The 19,197-nt window shown below is 44.5% G+C and overlaps 1 long non-coding RNA gene across 2 annotated transcripts in view; it reads right to left on the bottom strand.

Annotated features, from left to right (window-relative positions):
* Positions 1 to 19,197, bottom strand: part of LOC126060334 (uncharacterized) — a 97,973-nt gene that overhangs the window by 59,333 nt on the left and 19,443 nt on the right. For both annotated transcript variants that reach the window (XR_007513569.1, XR_007513570.1), the window contains exons 3-4: positions 17,983 to 18,255; positions 9,872 to 9,945 (exon numbers count right to left, since the gene is read on the bottom strand). This is a non-coding gene — a long non-coding RNA (uncharacterized LOC126060334). The remainder of the gene's footprint in view (positions 1 to 9,871; positions 9,946 to 17,982; positions 18,256 to 19,197) is intronic.

Below are 19,197 nucleotides of genomic sequence, written 5' to 3'. Positions count from 1 at the left end.
GCTGTCGAGTCAATTCTGACTCACAGTGACCCGATAAGACAGAGTAAAACTGCCTCATAGGGTTTCCAAGGAGCAGCTGGTGGCTTCAAACTGCCAACCTTTTGATTAGCAGCTGAGCTCTTAGCCACTGTCCCACCAGGGCTCCAAACGCCAAGACATCAATATCACGCTGAACCTGGTCTTTGGAAAGTTGAGTTTCTGCCTCAGTCTATTTAACAAAGAACTTTGTTAAGAAGGTTAAGAACGTTCATATTTTATAGAAAAGTATGTTTTAGTCATTCCAGGGACTGTCACTGTGAAACCAGAGACTGAGTGTTGTCATGGGCAGCCACCTTTCTTGGTGTGTTTGTTGTAGAGAATGTTTGTCCACCTGCGGCTACAAACTGCCCCTGCTCCAGGAAGGAGTCCCACCCCCAGCCCTGAGACAATCTGGGTGTTGATCACGACCTCACTGACACGGCTCTAGGGACTTACTCAAGGCAGGAGACAGTGCAAACTCCTGAAGTCGGAATTTCGCTAGAGCCAATCTTCTTGTAAGTACTTATATTACAAGAAGACCAATATGACTCTAAATTAAATAAATTTTAGATTAAATTCAAATGCACATAATTGGTTGCCAGGGAAGTACAAATGCAAACCACAATGAGGCTGCACTGTACCTTCACTAGAATGACTAAAATACACTGACAATACCAAATGCTGACAAGGTTGTGAGCAACCAGGCTTTTCACGCTTGTTGAAGGGAGTGTGAGTAGTAAACCAACATTGGAAAAAGTTCTCACAGTGTCTCATGAAGCTAAACAAACACATACCCTATGACCCAGCAATTCTACTCTTGCCATTTTCCTGAGAAACAAAAATATATGTTCACAAAACAAAGACTGTATAAGAATATCCACAGTTCTAGTCAAGAGAGTGAAAAAATGGAAACATTCCAGGTGTCCCCCCAGATATGAAGGAGTCCTGGTGGTGCAGCGGTTAAGAGCTCAGCCGCTAACTGAAAGGTCAGAGGTTTGAACCCACCAGCCTCTCCTAGGGAGAAAGATGTGGCAGTTGGCTTCGGTAAAGATTACAGCTTTGGAAACCCTATGGGGCAATTCTGCTCTGTCCTAGAGGTGCTATGAGTTGGAATTGACTTGATGGCAGTGAGGCTTTTTTTTCAATCCATATATAGGAGAACAGAAAACATAGCAGACCCATAAAATGGAATGCTACTCAGCAATAAAATGAATAAACTAATACAAACAGCAACATAATTAGTCTCAAAAAAAAATTATACTAACTTCATAAATCCAGCCACAAAAGGGTACATACTCTACGGTTATATGAAGTTCTACAGCAGGTAAAACCAGTCTACGGTGGAACAAGTCAGAATAGTGGTGCCTTGAGGGTGGTGGCAGGGTTGACTGGAAAGGGGCATGGAGGAAATTCCTGCGGTGAAGGCAACGACCAGCATCTTGATGAGAGTTTGAATCACACAGGTGTATGTATTTTCAGAACTTAGCAAATGTATACTTGAGATTTCTGCACTTCCTTGTATGCAAATTCTGCACAAAAAGAATAAACTAATGAAACACTGAACTGTAAATGATCACGCTGAAGTATTCGGAGAAGTATGCTGTCTGCAGTTTCCTCTGGAATTTATCAAAAAGATACGGTGAATTGACGGGTAGGTTGAAGGACGATACAGGGATAGATAAGTGATAAAGCCAGTATAAACCAGAAAAAAACAACAACAACAAACCTGTTGCCATTGAGTTGATTCCAATTCACAGCAACTCTACAGGACACAGGAGAACTGCCCCATAGGGTTTCCAAGGAGCTGGTGGATTCGAACTGCTGACCTTTTAGTTAGTACCTGAGCTCTTCACTACTGCGCCACCAGGGTTCCAAAGCAGGTATAACAAGATATTAATGGTAGAATATTTATAGACAGTGAGGATACGTATGTTCACTGTAAAATTCTTTCAACTCTGCTGGATATTTGGAAATTTCCATAATATGAAAAAGCTTTAAAATGCAACACAGATCCTCCACTTTCCTCAGCACGCACAGCTTCCTAGGGTATCTGGGCTGATGAGGCCAGTGGGGGCTCCTTGGCAGGCTGCCCCAGGGGAGGGGAGAAAAGGCAGGACTCACTGGAACAAGAAAGGCAGAGTGAGTTGTTTCCAGAGTCAGATACCTCCCCTCTGAGCGCCACTTCCCTCAGCGCTCCCTGCCAAGCCCCTCCCAGCTTTACCTGGTCCCACGGAGACTTTTCAAACCATGACTGATTCCCCCAACATTCAAACGAGGGGTAGCCTCACGGAGAGCAGACAATGGCTGCCTACTTGGAGGGATTTCAGGGCACCAGGAAATTCTCCGCCCATCTCTCCTCAAGCCCCTACCTGCTCAGGTACTTCTGTTGGGGGTTGTCAACCGGACTGCTGCCTGCCTTCTCTACTGGGGTGCAAGCTCCAGGGTGGCTGACAGCCCACGGTCGGTGCTACATCACCCCTGCTTAGAAAAGTGCCCAGTATGCAGCGTCTGCTGAGGACAGGCTGGTAAAAAAGGCTTTCTTTAATGTAAAACTCAGAGTAAGTGTGGTTTGGGGTCTTATGTGGATAAACACAGACGGTAAAGTCTGGGTGTGTGGGAGAGATGTGTACTGGTTTTGAGGTTAATAACCGAGACAAAAATAAATAGACTGGAACTTTCCAAATATTTACCGTTGGAATACTGCCTCTGGCACATCTCAGATCTATTCCGGAAAATTTGCTAGAAGTACAGATTGGCGTATGGGTGAGAGCTTGTCAGGTCTTCAAAATGATAGAAAACCCTGCTCTCTTATCCAGAAGAGAAATAAAAGGACAGATGATCTGTGTGGCCCGTTTAGTAGCAAGTTTCCTGAAAGGACAGAACCGATGCTGGTGGGGAGGTCTACACTGGGGCCCTGCACCTAGCAGAGACCCTGGGTCCACAGCACTTCCCTAAAGCTGAGGAAGTGCTGCTCCCTGAAGTCCCATCCCTGCTCTGGGCCTTCACTTGCTACTGCAGCTGCTGCCTTCACAGGAGATGCACCCGCTGGTTTCTCCTTCTTTCTCTGCTCTCCCCAACAACCCCAACAGGTGAATATCCAGGGAACAAGGATCCCAGAGCTCCCTGCCCCGCACCCCAGCCCCAGCCTTGTCCACAGTTAAGCCACCGGCGGCAAGTTCTCCGGACGTTTCACCCTCCTAAGCCAGAGGCCACTCTAGGTTGGGCTACTGAGAAACCCTCATTACCCACCTGTCAAACCTCCCTTGACCCAGGCTTCCCACCACTTCCTCACACTCAGATCTATTCATCAGGGACAGAATGAGTGCCAAGTTCAGGCGCAGACCTGCACGAGGCATTTTTAGTAGCAAACATGTCCTCTCTGTTTTCAAAGTGTTTATTGTCTCCTGTACAGTCAAGTCTGAAGCCCCGGCCTCTGAGTTTTCATCTCACCCCCAAACTCAGTCTCCTCACACGAAAATGAGGACTAGAGTAGAACCTGCCTTGAAGGACTTCTGTGAGGATTAAACAAGATAATGGTGCTTGGCGTTTGAAATGTGCTCAATGTTTGTGGCTACTACTAGCTTTATTACCATCCCCCCCCCCTTTTTTTCCCAGGTCTTTGAATCCATTAACTTTTTCAAAGCCCCTCGCTTTTCAGTCCTTCAAACCTTCAGTGTCAACTAGCTCGGCAGGATCAGGAAAATACTGCTCTTTTAACGCCATCTGACGGTCCCCAGTTAACAGGTGGTGTGGCCCTTGGAATCCAGGAGAAGACTTATCCCTGGCTCCTTGTCCTTCATTGCTGCCTCCTCGCCACCCCCCACATGCCTTGGGTCCAAGTGCGCTGAGATCCTTACGCTACCCAAGAGACAGGGCACTTCACAATCCTCACCCCCCAACACACCCCCAACACACCCCCCCAACACACCCCCCAACACACTCCCTCAACACACCCCAACACACTCCCTCAACACACCCCCAACACACTCCCTCAACACACCCCCCAACACACTCCCTCAACACACCCAACACACTCCCTCAACACACCCTCCCAACACACTCCCTCAACACACACCCCAACACACCCCCAACACACCCCCTCAACACACCCCCCAACACACCCCTAACACACTCCCTCAACACACCCAACACACCTCCCCAACACACCTCCCCAACACACCCCCAACACACTCCCCCAACACACTCCCCCAACATACCCCCAACACACTCCCTCAACACACCCCAACACACCCCCAACACACTCCCCCAACACACCTCCCCAACACACTTCCAACACACTCCCCCAGCACACTCCCCCAACATACCCCTGACACACTCTCTCAACACACCCCAACACACCCCCCAATACACTCCCTCAACACACCTCCCCAACACTCCCCCAACACACTCCCCCAACATACCCCCAACACACTCCCTCAACACACCCCAACACACCCCCCAACACACTCCCCCAACACACTCCCTCAACATACCCCCCAACACACCCCCCAACACACCCCCCCAACACAACCCCCCAACACACCCTCCCAACACACTCCTTCTCTCCATTCCAGAGGCTCTCTCTGTGGACCTTCTTGCTTTTCAGTACTTTGTCATCTGTATGCAAACATGCCCATCTCCAGCCTGACCGGGTGTCCCTTGAGATCAGACAGAATCAACTTCAAGAGAAACATTATTAGGGACAGAAAGGATCACTTCATAAGGGTAAAAGAATAAAAGGTCCAATTTATCGGGGAAATGTAAGACCTACACGTTCATCTGGAATCCTGGTGCAGTGGTTAAGAGCTTGGCTGCTGACCAAAAGGTCGGCAGCTGGGATCCACCAGCCGCTCCTTGGAAACGGGAAGAAAGAACTACAGGAAGAAATTGATGAACTCATCATCAGACAGCAAATTTCAATACACCTTCTCAATTATTAATAGGGCCAACAAGTAAAAATATGTTGTTTTTGGTTGCCGTCGAGTCAATTCTGACTCCCGGCAATCCCATGTATACACAGCAGAACTGCCCCGCAGGGTTTCAAGAACTGGAACTTTCAGAAGCACATCTCCAGGCCTGTCTCCCAAGAAGCCTCTGGGTGGGCTTGAACTACCAACCTTTTGGCTAGCAGTCCACTGCGTCACCCAGGGACACGAATAAGAATACCGAATATCACAATTAACAAGCTTGGTCGTTGACAACCCAACAATTATAGTAGCTTTCCTCTCACAGAGGACATTTACAAAAGCTTAGCATGTACCAGGCCCTAAGTACATCTCAAAACATTTCAAAGAATCAATACCATATAGACTACTCACTAAAGAGGCTATTCCAATCATAAGTCAGTAACAAAAAGACAAACAAAAGATCTCCAAACACCTTTCCAAACAATGAGTAAGTAAAGAAGAACACAGAATTACAAACACACTTAGAATTGAATAATAGAAGGAGTACTCCTCAAAGTCTGTGGAACACAGGATGAGAGAATAAGAACCATGAGCATAAAACTAACAAACCAGCAGGGCAGTATTTAGGGGGAAGAGATACAGCCTTAAAGATTCACACAAGAAATGCAGAAAGGCAGAAAAACAAGTAAGGTAAGCATCTTAATAAGAAGTAAGAGAAAAGGGGGAATGGGTGGTATCTAATAAAACCACACCTTCATTTACCCTTTGGTCTAACTACCCCGCTTCCAGAAGTTTTCCTGAAGCTGCATTTCCATAAATGCAAAACAAAATATGCACGGTGTTATTTATTGAGGTATTAGTTAAAATACACAGTAACTGGTCCAAAGGCCCAACCACAGGAGACTGCTTGAATAAACTACGGTGTTTCGTGCAGTGTAGTCACAACAAAGAATAAGGAAAATCTCTATGAACTGATACGGCGTGATGACCAGAGAATATTACTGCAAAGTCAGTCAAGCTAGGAGTAAAAGAGCCTACATAATATCCTACCTGTTGTATAAAATGGAAGGGGAAAAAGAAAGAATGAATATATACAATTGTTACTCTTTTTTGCAAAAAGAAACATCGAAAGGATAAACCCAGAAACTAATGAGAAGGGGTTTCCAGATGGGATGTCAAGACGGGGTGGAGGAATAAGAAGGCAGTGGGCTCCTGAGAGTACATGTTTTTACTAGGCTTTTAAATAATGTAAATTCTCGACATATGCAAAAATATAATTATATCAAAAGGATGAAATATCCTCTAAAATTGAATTACAAAAATAAACAAATGAATCTAAATGTATCGAACTGACAGCACAGCTGAATGTAAGAGAAGAATTCAAATAACTTTTGAAAACTGTACTTTTACTGTACAATTTTCGTGGGATACATTATCTAGAATAAAAGAACTTCAAGGAAACCTTCAACTTTCCTTGGCAAGTTTACTGTTTGCAGTACTCTTTGTATTACAATCCAGGAACTATTTTATGTATATTCAAAAAAAAAAAAAAAAAAACCATTGCTGTTGAGTCAATTCCAACCATAGGGACTGTACAGGACAGAGCAGAACTGTCCCATAAGGTTTCCAAGGAGTAGCTGGTGGATTCAAACTGCCAACTTCTTGTTTAGCAGCCAAGCTGTTAACCACTGAGCAACCAGGGCGCCTCATGTATATTAAGATAATTCAAATTCAATAAATAAATTAATGCTATTAAGAGCCAAGATTTGTATGGTGAGAGAAAAGAGATGTAAATACAAATTAAAAGAAAGAAGAAAACACAGTAAATGTTCAATTTGATCTGAAAATAACAGTATGAACCCAAGATTTAAAAATAAATATCTTAGCTCTGTTCCCTGAGAAGGCCTAGAAGCAATGACACCCCAACAACAATGAACGCAGTTAAGACACAAATCTTGGTTTCTAAACTCGATTCCTCCTTGAAAGGAACCAGACCCCCTTAGAGAGGTGGATTCTAGGTCTGGGACAGGGAGAGCAAAATGTGAGCCTAAGGTATCTAGTCGTGCCAGAAAGCAAAGACCAATGGTATTATTTTTTTTTTTTAAATGACACTGGAGCAGCTGGTTTGAAAGCGCTCTCACTGGCCAAATTTGGATGGTTGAGCATCACAAAAAGAAGAATAGTAGTAATATATTATAACACAGTATATCAGAAAGATAGAAGATAGAGGAAAAGGACGTAAAAAGGGAAAGCTCTTCCTAACAGAATAAGAGAGAGAGCGGGCACTGGCAACATCAACAGATACTGAACCCACTAGGTGAATGGCTCTGAATAACAGGACATTTTAAAAGTATCAAAGTGTCACCCCATAAATTACGTTTTACTTTCAAAGGGGAAAATGTACTTCTCCAACAGAGAAATCTAGGGGTCGCCATCTTGACCAAGGTACCAAACTCTAGTGTCAGCAACAGAGGACAACCTGATAGCATTATCTCCCGATGGGATGCAAACAGACGTACTCAATCCATGCATTAAGATACAAAAATAAATAAAAAGAGTAACAATTGGAAAGAAAGAAATAAAAACGCCATCATTTGTAGGTTCATTACCATCTACAGAGAAAACTCCGAATGATCTATAGATACATCATCAGAAGAAAAATGTTTAAAGGGGACCTGCTATATGACTTACATACAAAGTTAACGCATCTGTAATAAGCCAGTGACTACAAAAAGCATGATTTAAAAAATATATACACTTTACAACAACCAAAATTATAAAAAGCCTAGTAACAAATCTGTCAAAAAATGTACGAGTTACGTGGAAAAACTGTAAAACTCTGGAAGACACTTAGAGTATTAAAACCAAGAGGAAAAGTCAGTTTTATAAATACATCAGTTTTCCTGAAAATGAATCTGTAGATTTAATATGCTTTCAAAGAAAAGTCCAGCAGGGATTTTTTGTTTTGTTTTATTTAAGGAACTTGACAAACGGATTCTAAAATAAATATGGACGTGCAAAGGACTTCTGTGTATAATTCTGAATACATAAAAAGATTTATTGTGAAGCTAGGGTAACTGTCAGGTGTAGTGTTGGGTCAAGGATATACAAACACTCCAGGAACAAAACAGACAGTCCGTGAATGGACTCGTGCATATGTGGAGACTTACTAATGGCCGGGGGGCATTGCAGATCACTAGGGAAGGATAGTTGGTTAATTCAGTAAACAACTCTCGAAAGCTGACAGGTGCTGGAAAAACTGACAATTCTTAAGGGAGGAAAAATGAAATTTGATCCCTTCCTCACACCACAGACACAAATTTCCAAAGGATTAAAGACTTAATGTGAAAAGTGAAACCCTCAAACTGAAAAATTATATCTTATGACCTCAGAGTAGACAAGATGCATAAAGTGCTGACCGTAAAAGACTGACAAATTCATTTCTAATTTAAGAATTTATGTTCACTGAAAGATACCATAAAGAAAGTATAAGGCAAGCCACAAACTTGGAGAAGATAGTAGTGACATCTATAATAGTAAAAGATAAAGAATCACTAAACCAAGGGGGAGGGGAACTATGGAAAAATTGGCAAAAGACGTGAACGGGAATTTCACAGAAAATGGAACACGAATGGCAAATAAACATGTGAAAGTATGCTCAACCTTAATAGAAATCAGGAAAATGCAGTCTGGAATCACAGTGAGACATCATTGTTTTATATTAGATTGACAAAAACTAAGGAGACTGGTAACGTCAAGCCTGGTGCGACTCTGGCTCCACAGGACACAAGCTACTGGTGGGGTGTAAATTTGTACAACTGCTTTGAAAAATAATTTGGCACCACCCAGTAAAGCTAGACATTGGCAAACTCCACAAAACAGCAATTCCCATCCTGGTAGTAAATACCCCAGGGGAGTGTTTTCCGAACAACAGATTGCAAACTAAGGTGGCAGTAGCGATGTAAACTGTATTTCTCAACCTGAGTTACATCAATCACATTTGAAAGACCTGTAGGAATGCCTGTACTTGTTCCTCAGAAACTATGTACAAGGCTGTTCAGAGTAGCCTCGTGCAAAATACCAAAAAACTGGACACAACTCAAACATCTACTGATCCTGGACATGAGAATGAGTCAATAAATGGTGGCATACACACATAATGGAGCCCTGGTGGCACAGTGGTTAAGAGCTCAGCTGCTAACTAAAATGTCAGCAGTTCGAATCCACCAGATGCTCCTTGGAAATTCCATGGGACATCTCTGCTCTGTCCTATAGGGTCGCTATGAGTCAGAATTGACTCGACAGCAACAGGTTTGGTCTTCTTAGTTTTGCACAAAATGGAATATTATGAGCAAACAGGTCAGCTCTTCAGCTACACAACAACTTGGATGAATCTTAGCAACAAAATATTGAGCAAAATGGGAAGTTACAGAATACGACATACAGTATGCCTTATTTATAAAGCTTAAAGACAATACTAAAAAATCAATAAAAACAACCAAAAGCAGTGATCCTGAGCCAGGCTGTGTGAGTTCAAATCCCAGTTCTGCCACGCACTAGCCACGTTACCTTGGGCAAAATAGTTAGGCTGTGTGCCTCAGTTCCCTCACATATGAAATGGCAATAACAACCGTGTCTACCTCATGGGGTTTTCATGAGGGTTAAAACCTGTCAATTTGGAGCAGTGAACACGGAAGGGGTAGGGCAGGAGCTTCAGGAATAGAGTCAGCAAAGTTGCAGTTCTTGAACTCGATGCATGCGCACTGATTTGCATATACAATTTGCATACATAATTCATATATAGTGTTCTACGTATCCAATATTACCTAATAAAAACATTCAAACAAGAGTGAGTTGTTGAGTTGTGAAATGACCAAGCTCTAAAACTCAGGCTCAGTGATAAGGCGCGGAAAGCCAGTAACAGTGGCAACCTGAGCGATACGTACCTGGCTCTCAGCTTGTCACCCAAGAACTCAGTCCAGCTTTGGGAATATTGAGCCAGCAGTTCCTGTACCACCACCTGTCATAGAGTTTATTACTGTCAGTCACTTCTCAAAAACGTGAAAACCCATCCTTTCAGGGACCTCAATTTCCCCATGGCAAATGTGTGGTGCTGACCTCCCGCCCCAAATCTCTGCCCCGTAGCCAACGTCCCTAACTGCGTACAGCTCTCTCTCCCACTGATGCCAGAAGCAACCTCTAACACCGGTCCTGGGACCAACTAATTCGAGCTGACACTTCAGATGAAACCCACTTGGCTGGTCTGTTCTATCTTTGACATTCTATGGTCAATTAGGCCTTTGGGGAATGGTATGAAATATACACATAAAACAACATCCATTAATCCCCACTCTTACCAGTTTTACATTTATAATTTGGGACTCAAATACTTCATGCTTTTTCAAGTTTGTTACAGCTTGCTGCTGGAGACAGAGGACCAGCTGACAGCCAGCACCAACCGCCAGGTGTGTGAGGGGACAAACCAGCTCTGCCGAGCCTCCAGCCCGATGCCACAGCACGAGTGGGGCCAGGCCAGGCCAGCAGAAAAAACAGGCATATGGGCCCAGTTCAAATTCCAGACCTAGAGAATCACGAGCTAATAAATGGTTGCCGTTTTAAGCCACAATAATAGTTGATTTACCCTCATGCAGCTAGCAATTTTAGAGTATTTTCTTCTTCATTTCATATATCTAAGCGTTTTATATATTTAAAAAAAAAAAAAAAAACCCAGTGCCGTCGAGTCGATTCCGACTCATAGCAACCCTATAGGATAGAGTAGAACTGCCCCATAGAGTTTCCCAGGAGCGCCAGGTGGATTCGAACTGCCGACCCTTTGGTTAGCAGCCGTAGTGCTTAACCACTACACTTTTAATCAACAGTATGTGTACCACCTTGTGGACAACTCTACTTATCAGTTTCTACCACCCGCAACAGCTGCAATCAGGTCACCGTGACTCACGACACCACCACGCATATCAGAGAACCACGCGCCACAGGGTCATCCGACTCCCGACAACACCACGCGTATCGAAGAACCACTCTCCGCAGGGTCGTCTGACTCCCAACAACACCACGTGTATCAGAGAACCACGCGCCGCAGGGTTGTCAACGGCGGATTTTTGGGAAGCAGACCACCAGGCCTTTCTTCTGAGGCACTCTGGGTAGACTCAAACCTCTGACCTTTCAATTAGCAAGCAGCTGAGTGCATTAACAATTTGCACTACTCAGGGACTCCACTTACCTGTCTAATGGTTATATAATGCCCTTCTGTTTGGATAAATCACTGCTAATTAAATATTTCCATTCTGTTGGATATTTAGTTTGGTTCCGATTTTATACTGTTACTAATAACCTTGATGTCAATATAGTCAGACAAATAGCATTGTCGTTTTCTTGAATTATTACCTGAAAATAAATCCTATGAGAAGGGCCACCCTGCCTATCAGGGGGTGCTGGAAACTTGTTGGGGCATCTTTGCCTGGGGTAGCTCTACGGCACTGGTGACCAAGCCATGCCTGTTACGCACAGGACAGTTCCAGTCCCAGAGGACTGTGCCACGTCCAACGTCCTGCTGAATGCCAGGGGGCAAACACGTGCGGGCAGTTACGAGGCCACAGCCAATCTCGGTTAGACTGAAGCTTTATGGTTCTCCTTCTCCCAGGCCTGTGCAATGATGGGCCTCCCCTGCTCCCCTGAAGTCAGAGGTTACTGTAAAACACACAGTGACACATGACATGCAGAGTGCTGCACGAGTGACTCAGCCCTTCTCTCCTTTCCTGCTAGCACGGCCACCTGCAGTGTACCTGGCTGTGACTGGTCCACCACAAACTGAGCCACAGTCTGCATGTGAGGCTGCCGTGGTAAGAAGCCTGCGTACACATCAGGCACTATCAAGCCTTTCTGTGGTTTGGTCTTGTTTTATTATAAATTACTTTCTTTTTGTTCCTTGACATTATTTTCTGGATGTTTTGTCTTGGATTCTTGAAATTATGTCTCCAGATAGGTTATATTATCCATGATTTCATCTCAAGATAGTAAGAGGCGTTATAAAATATCTATCATACAACAGAGAAATTAGGTCCGATGGCTTGAGAACCACTGTATTACAGGTCAAAGGACATAAACTGCTTTATAAAATAAGTGTGTGAGTCACACAATGCCAGCAGTGTATGAAGGAAAGATTGGGGAACTTAACTTTAACTAGAACTAGAATTAAAGTGATACAGCAATCAAGTTCATTTCATCGCCCGATCACTAGTATGAATCATTTTCTTGGTTTTGCTAGTCTATCTCCCAACAGCTATTGAAGCAATGCCATTCTAAGTCATAAAAAAAATCTTTCTCTGGTTGTCATTCTTCCATAATTTAGCTCACTTTATTTTTCTTCATAACATTACTGCTACTGGATATACCACATAAAAACGTGTTTATTGGTTTATTGTCTTTCTGCTTCCTGGAATGTAAATACCAGCAGGGCAGGGCTGTTTATCACTGTATCGCCAACAATGTTTGACTGAGTCAGAAACTAAGAACTGTTCTTGAATGAGTGAATGAATGCATGAATTACTTCCTCGTTTTTACTACCTCATCGTATATGCTCAATTCCTTAATCACTTCCTTTAACTTTTGTCACTGCTTCCACCATTCCTTATTGAAGCAACTTCAACTGGGAAAACTGACTGACTCTAACTAGAATTAAAGTTAAAATGATACAACAATGAAGCGCAGTTGCTAAACTTAAGAGAAAAGATAGAAAACTGGGTCCTGGCTAACATCACAAAAGCAGATTACTCATTCGGGGTCTTTGATCCCGTTTCTTTCCTTTTTGCTCCTTGCCTTTGGCATCTTTGCGCCTTTTCTAGGTCATGAGACAAGAAAACACGGTTTTTAAAAAATGAGTTTATTATCTGCTGTTGATACCCGCTGGAAGAAAGATTTAGTGATTGGAGCTACCAGCTACCATGGGGTTTGGCCACTACAGTCTTTTAGATCCAGTACATCGTTTGATAAATTACCAGGGGAGGTAAGGACATATGAGTCACCATCAAGACTGAGCATGCAGCAAAGATGTCCCTTGTCCCTAATAGACGGGCTCTTGAATATATGATCTAATACTCTATATGAGTATATACATATACACAATTTTTAAATATTCTAAAATATACATATACAAAATCTTTAAAGTGTTTTAAAATAATTATGTTGTTGTTGTTAGGTGGTGTTGAGACGATTCCGTCTCATAGTAATCCCGTGATGCAGAGCAGAATTGCCCCACAGTGTTTCCTAGGCTGTAATCTTGACGGGAGCAGATTGCCAAGTCTTTCACTCCTGGAGGTGCTGGGTGGGTGTGAGTCGCCAGCCTTTTGGTTAGCAACCATGTGTTTAACCATTGCACCACCAGGATTCCTTAAAATACTTACAGCCTCACAACAAATTGCAGAAAATAGTACAGAGAGGTTTCATGTAGCTGCCAGCTGGCTTCCTCCAAAAGTAAGGTTTTACATAACCATAGTGATTATCAAAGCCAGGAAATTCAATCAAATTTTTATAAACTGAGTGTTTTAACTATAGTAGAGATCTCATTATGTCAAATAAACCTAGTAGTAGATCATTTTGTAAAATGAAAATTTTTTCGCAATACCAGACTTGCCTATCTAAGTCTGGTGTTTTGAACACTTCTACCAGGTTTTCTTAACACAACTTGTGTTGTTATATCTGCCTAGGTGATTATGGGTGGTGTTTCTGTGGTTTTTAAAGGATGGGCTATTTACATGGGGCTCTGTTTCTAAACGTGAATGCTCTTTATTTTCTTGTACCTCATATTTGTTTAATTCCCAGTGACTGATTGATTTCCGGGGTGCACCTGTTCAAGAGCCCACTTCTTAGGAAAACTCTGGGTGATTAGCACTCAGAATGGCCGCGTTCTTTTCTTTTAAAACAGATCCCGTCTGCAGAAGAAATTAAGCTAACCCACAACCACCACCGGGAGCCAGGCGTCCGAGCAGTCCTGCAGACTGACGACATCATATATGCAGCCACTGGAATGAATCTCACCTGCATCATTAGAAACACCGATTATATCACTTCGGTTAAAGTTATTTTTTAGGTCAAGTGGCTGACCAAGGCATCTATGAAGCAACTAGCATTCTACACACCAAGTATTTCACCGCTGTGTGCCAGGTACAGTGACGCTGGATTAGAGTGGCAAACAGTAGTGTGTTCTGCCGTGATCAGGCTGTGACAACCAGGTGAGAATTGTGGTGTTGGAGAAGAGTATTGACTACACCACGGACTGCCAAAACAATGAACAAATCTGTCTTGGAAGAAGTACAACCAGAATGCTCCTTAGAAGCAAGGATGGCAAAACTACATCTCACATACTTTGGACATGTTATCAGGAGGGATCAGTCCCTGGAGAAGGACTTCATGCTTCGTAATGTAGAGGGTCAGCGAAAAAAAGGAAGACCCTCAATGAGAGGGACTGACACAGTGGCTGCAACAATGGGCTGAAGCATAACTACAATTGTGAGAATGGTACAGGATCGGGCAATGTTTCATTCTACTGTACGCAGGGTCACTATGAACTAACTTGATGGCACCTAACAACAACAGTGCAAAACGAAAATGTGGGACTCCCTGGTCAAAAGTTACTAAGAATTTCAAGACAGTGACAGCAGAGCACTAAATCCATGTGACTCCAAAGGTGGCACACCCACTAAGCTAGGCCTGCCCCTAGAGGCTCCAGTAGGATTGCCAGATAAAATACAGGCCACCCAGTTAATATCTGGACACCCAAATGTTGCATGGGACATAAGTATATTAAAAGCTCATCTGTTGTTTATCTGAAATACAAACTTATCTGGGCATCCTGTGTCTTTGTTTGCTAAATCTGGCAACCCTAGGTTCCAGGAGGGGAACCCAAGGTTCCAGGAGAGGAGCTCAAGGGTCACTCAGGGGTGCGAGGGTGAAGAACAGGCAATTGGACATGATTCTCCATCGTGCATTTTAACTTTCTACATGTTGGACATTCTATCAAGGTGAGGTTATTCTGAGGAGAATCTCTAAAGATTTCATGGCTAGAAACAAAGAAGGAAAGGAATACAGAAGGGGAAGGAAGGAAGGAGAGAGTAGGGGCTGGTAAGGGAGGCAAGGGGAAGAAGGGAGAGGGTGCTTTAAATGAATTCTGAAGCCAATGTGACGGCATAGTGCTCTGAGTAGCCGCATGGCCTGTACAGGGGTTTGAACTTTATAACCAGGAGTGTGGATGGCTTCTAAACAGTGATATAGACCCAACAAAGATTCATGTATATCTCAATTAAACTCAAGACTTTTTTTTTTTTTTAATTTAAATCTAGACCAAATTTAACTCATCCTCCTCCATGTTTCTTCCACATTAGGACGTAACGTGCACCCTGCATGGTTTCTGTTCTTCCTTCCACTCTCATTTCTGGACCACCTACTTTACACCTAAGTTCCGAACATGATAAGAAAGCATTAAGAAAACACACACACACACGGAGAGGCACGGCAGCTGGCCTGTGAAGGAGGAAGGCTAAGTGGGCAGGGGCTGCCAGCCTAAGGAGCTGACTTGACCCAGACAAGGACTGCACTGGAGGCCCAAGTGGAGAGGCAGGAGGCTGCTGTGTGAGCCACCTCTGCTGTTTCCTGTCGGAATTCATGACCCACAGAGTCCACAAGCACAATAAAGTGGTTGAGGCATGGAAGTCTGGGGTGGTTTGTTACACAAGAGACAACCAGACAGGGAGGTCTTCAGGTCCCTTTTTTCTTTCCTTGGGTCTTGGTCTCTCTCCCTCTGTCATATTTGCTCTCTCATCTGTCCCAGAAGATACAGTATCTTTAAATCGTATCTTAAACTGCCAGACTGTCCCTAATCCATGCACCAGGACCACATTACAGGCCCATTTTACAGGTAAGGACTTTAATCCCTGTGAGGCTAAGCCTAGGATTTCACAATTGGTCAGCACCGCTCAGACAAAGCCTCCCTCGCCTCTCTGGCCTAAGTGGGCCTCCTAGTTCTCAAGCTCCCTCCCCTGCAGCCTCCTGTGATCGTCCCATCATTGGGCGGGGGTCTTCCTGACAATCCCAAGGTCAGCCCAGTCCCCTGATGCCCCGGCAGGCAAACTCTCGGGAGTGTACCGGACCGAAGAAAAGGAGTTCACGCTGCCCACCCTCTTCCCTGCCCAGGGGTCGTGGTCTCAGGACAACTTCATATACAACTGAATGGAACTCCCCAGTCCTGCACCATCTCCGCCATCTTCAACATGCCTGAGTCCGTTGTTGCAGCCCTCGTGTCAACCCATCTCATTAAGGGCTTCCCTCGTTTTCATTGAATTGACCCTCTGCTTTACCAAACGTGATTTCCTTTGCTAGCGATTGGTCTTTCCTGATGACGTGTCAAAACCAAGCAACCCAAAGTCTTGTCATCCTTACTTTTTAAGGAGCATTCTGATTGCGTTCCTTCTAAGACTGATCTGTTCATTCTTCTGGCAGTCCGTGGTATATTCGATATTCTTTGCCAGGCCACAATTCAAATACATCAATTCTTCTTTCGTCTTCTTTTTTCATCGTCCAGCTTTCACATGCATATGAGACAACTGAAAAGACCATGGCTTTGGTCCCCAGGCATACCAATCAGCTTCTAGGCCCTTTATGAGGCCATGTTTGCTAAAGGAGAAACTTTCGAAGGAGTTAAGAAGTCTAGAGAAGTGTGCACCTTCTGTGTACCAGGCTCTGTGGCCCATCGCACAGATGGGCTTTGTTCAATACCCCCCGATGTCTACAGGAGAAAGATGTGGCAGTCTGCCTGCTTAAAGAGTATGGCCTAGGAAACGCTTTGGGGCAGTTCTCCTATGTCCTATAGTGTTGCTATGAGTCAGAATTGACTCAAAGGCAATGAGTTTTACCCTATCATTTTAAAAACTTTAAACCAACACTTAAAATTCAGGAGATTTCACATTGTAAGCAAATTGTGTGTTCATCTTCTCTTGAAACAGTAGAATTCCTGGGAAGACTGAGGAGACCTCTGAGGGTCTACCAGGGACCCACGCACCAGGTGCCGTGATGCTGAAGGCTGCAGAGGCCAGGCCTCAGGAGCAGACCGGCCACTGAGCAGGTCTGGAGTCACCATGGGGGGGATATAGTGTCACCATGGGGTGATACGGGGATACCACAGGGGTGATATGTATTCTCATGTTCTAAGGCACTTTAGTGGGGTGTTCTGGTCTATGCAGCCAAATATGTCCTAAATGATACACCCCACTAGTAACTGGGTCCGAACTGGCCTCTGAAGCTAAGTGCAGGCTGGGCTGCCGCTGCCATTCCTGGGTTTTCTCTACTTGCCCTAGCAAATCACCCTGCCTCTCAGCAAGCCGTCCTGCAGGGTCGGCCTGCCTGTGGGCCTCTCCCTGAGACACCCCCCCAACCCTAAAAACTGACAAAATTTTAAAAACTGTCCAGTGTAGTAGGAACAGATGTTACTTACTCGTGTGTTTGTTTTTATTAAAAAGAGAAAGGAACTGACGCTAAAATATAGCAAGAAAATAAATAATAAATGGCAATAGAATTTTTAAAAAGAAATTCTACGATGTTTTCTACAACTTGAGTAATGTACAAAAGCCTTCTAAAGGAAAAAAAATTCTCCTTAGCCCCCAGTGTTGACTTAAGTGGTTTCAAATTATAACGTTACTAAAACATGTTCAAACATAAAACTAGATATAAACACCTTATGTTTATAGCTCTTGTTCAACTATAAACTATGAAATTAAATATAAGCAAAGTTACAAAACCAGTAAGATTCACATCGACAGCCCTAATACCGCGTGGCAGCCTGTTGTGGGGCACTGGCCAGGCGCTCCGTGGCTGGGCGGCTCCTGCGGTCCCTTCACTCACACTGCGGGGCGCTGGGGACGAGCGGGTCCTGCCACCCTGTCTCCCTGTGTGCACACGTGCCCGGGAAATCTTCCTGTGAACAGCACACTACACCGTCCCGTCCCCTCCACTTGGCACAAACACATGTTTTTGATCGTTGAAAGCTTACATCTGTCCGTTCCTCAGGGGTTCTGACGACCGAGGTGGTGTCATCTGGTGCCAAACCGAACCCGCTGCAGCCAAGTCGATTCTGACCCCGGGCGGCCCCAGGCTGACACAGCAGAGCTGCCCCACAGGGTTTTCTCGGCTGTCGTATTTACAGGAGCAGATCACCAGGCCTTTCTTCTCCAGCCCCACTGGGTGGTTTTGAACTGCCAGTCTTCAGGTTAGTAGTCGAGCGCAAACTGTACCATCCAGGAACCCCTATTTGGTGCCAAAGGGCCTGTAAATACAAAGACAACGCAAGGGCTGGAACCACAGTCTCTGGCTACGTGGCTGTTATCCAGGCAGTCCACGCACCCTGCTCACACTATTTCTATTTAGGTTGTCATCAAAGTTAAAACACACAATTAATGCATTCTTTTAAGGAACTTATAGACCCCAATCAGAAAAACTCATTGCAAAACTAAGACCCTGTACATAAAGAAGTTGCTTTGGGAGGCAGAGAAATAAAAAGTGGCTCAGACCCAGAAGGAGCCTTTTCTCCAAATCCTCACACATGGAGTCCTTAAGGAGACCTTTAAATATTTAGATTTCGCAGCATCTGGTTTTGAAAAAATTAGTGCCCACTCTGCTTATGGGTCAATGAATTTAGAAAGAGAAAAACAGGACGTCTTTTCGAACTGCCTTGGTCAGCTTTTCTAAGAGTGCATAGTCCCCGAAACGTAAAATGTTTCACATCAGTTCTCCCTGCGGGCAGATCTTACAGGCCTCCTCCTCGCTCCATTTCCAGTGCTACCGCCTGGCCTGGGCGCCACCATCCTCCTCCCGACGGAAGCTCAGCCCCAAGCCCGCTCTTGGCCACCTCGATGGCCCTCCCTGGTCAGGCCTCGGGCAGCCTCTCCAGCCTCATTTCAAGCTTCTTCCCTGAATTTTTCTGCCACCACCAGGGGTGCTTCTATGCGTAACTCCCAGCCTGTAGGTCTTAGGGACAATCCCTTGAACCACTTGCCCCTGGCTCTGCTGGATCAAGCTGGTCCTCAGCCCTTTCCCTTGTTCTCTCTCTCCAGAAGCCCCTGAGAAGAGGAAGGCAGCTGAATTTCAGGTAAGCAGAACTGGCACCCACAGCCTGCCACCCCTTGTACCAGCTGCTCCTTGTACCCCTGTTGCTGCCACTCCGATCTCACTTTCTTTAGGACTGAAGTTCCATGGCCATGCAAGTGGG

Source organism: Elephas maximus, chromosome 17 (assembly GCF_024166365.1).
Source record: "Elephas maximus indicus isolate mEleMax1 chromosome 17, mEleMax1 primary haplotype, whole genome shotgun sequence".
NCBI lineage: Eukaryota > Metazoa > Chordata > Mammalia > Proboscidea > Elephantidae > Elephas > Elephas maximus.
The sequence above is the reverse complement of the archived record's forward strand: the minus strand, read 5'-3'. Positions and strand labels throughout refer to the sequence as shown.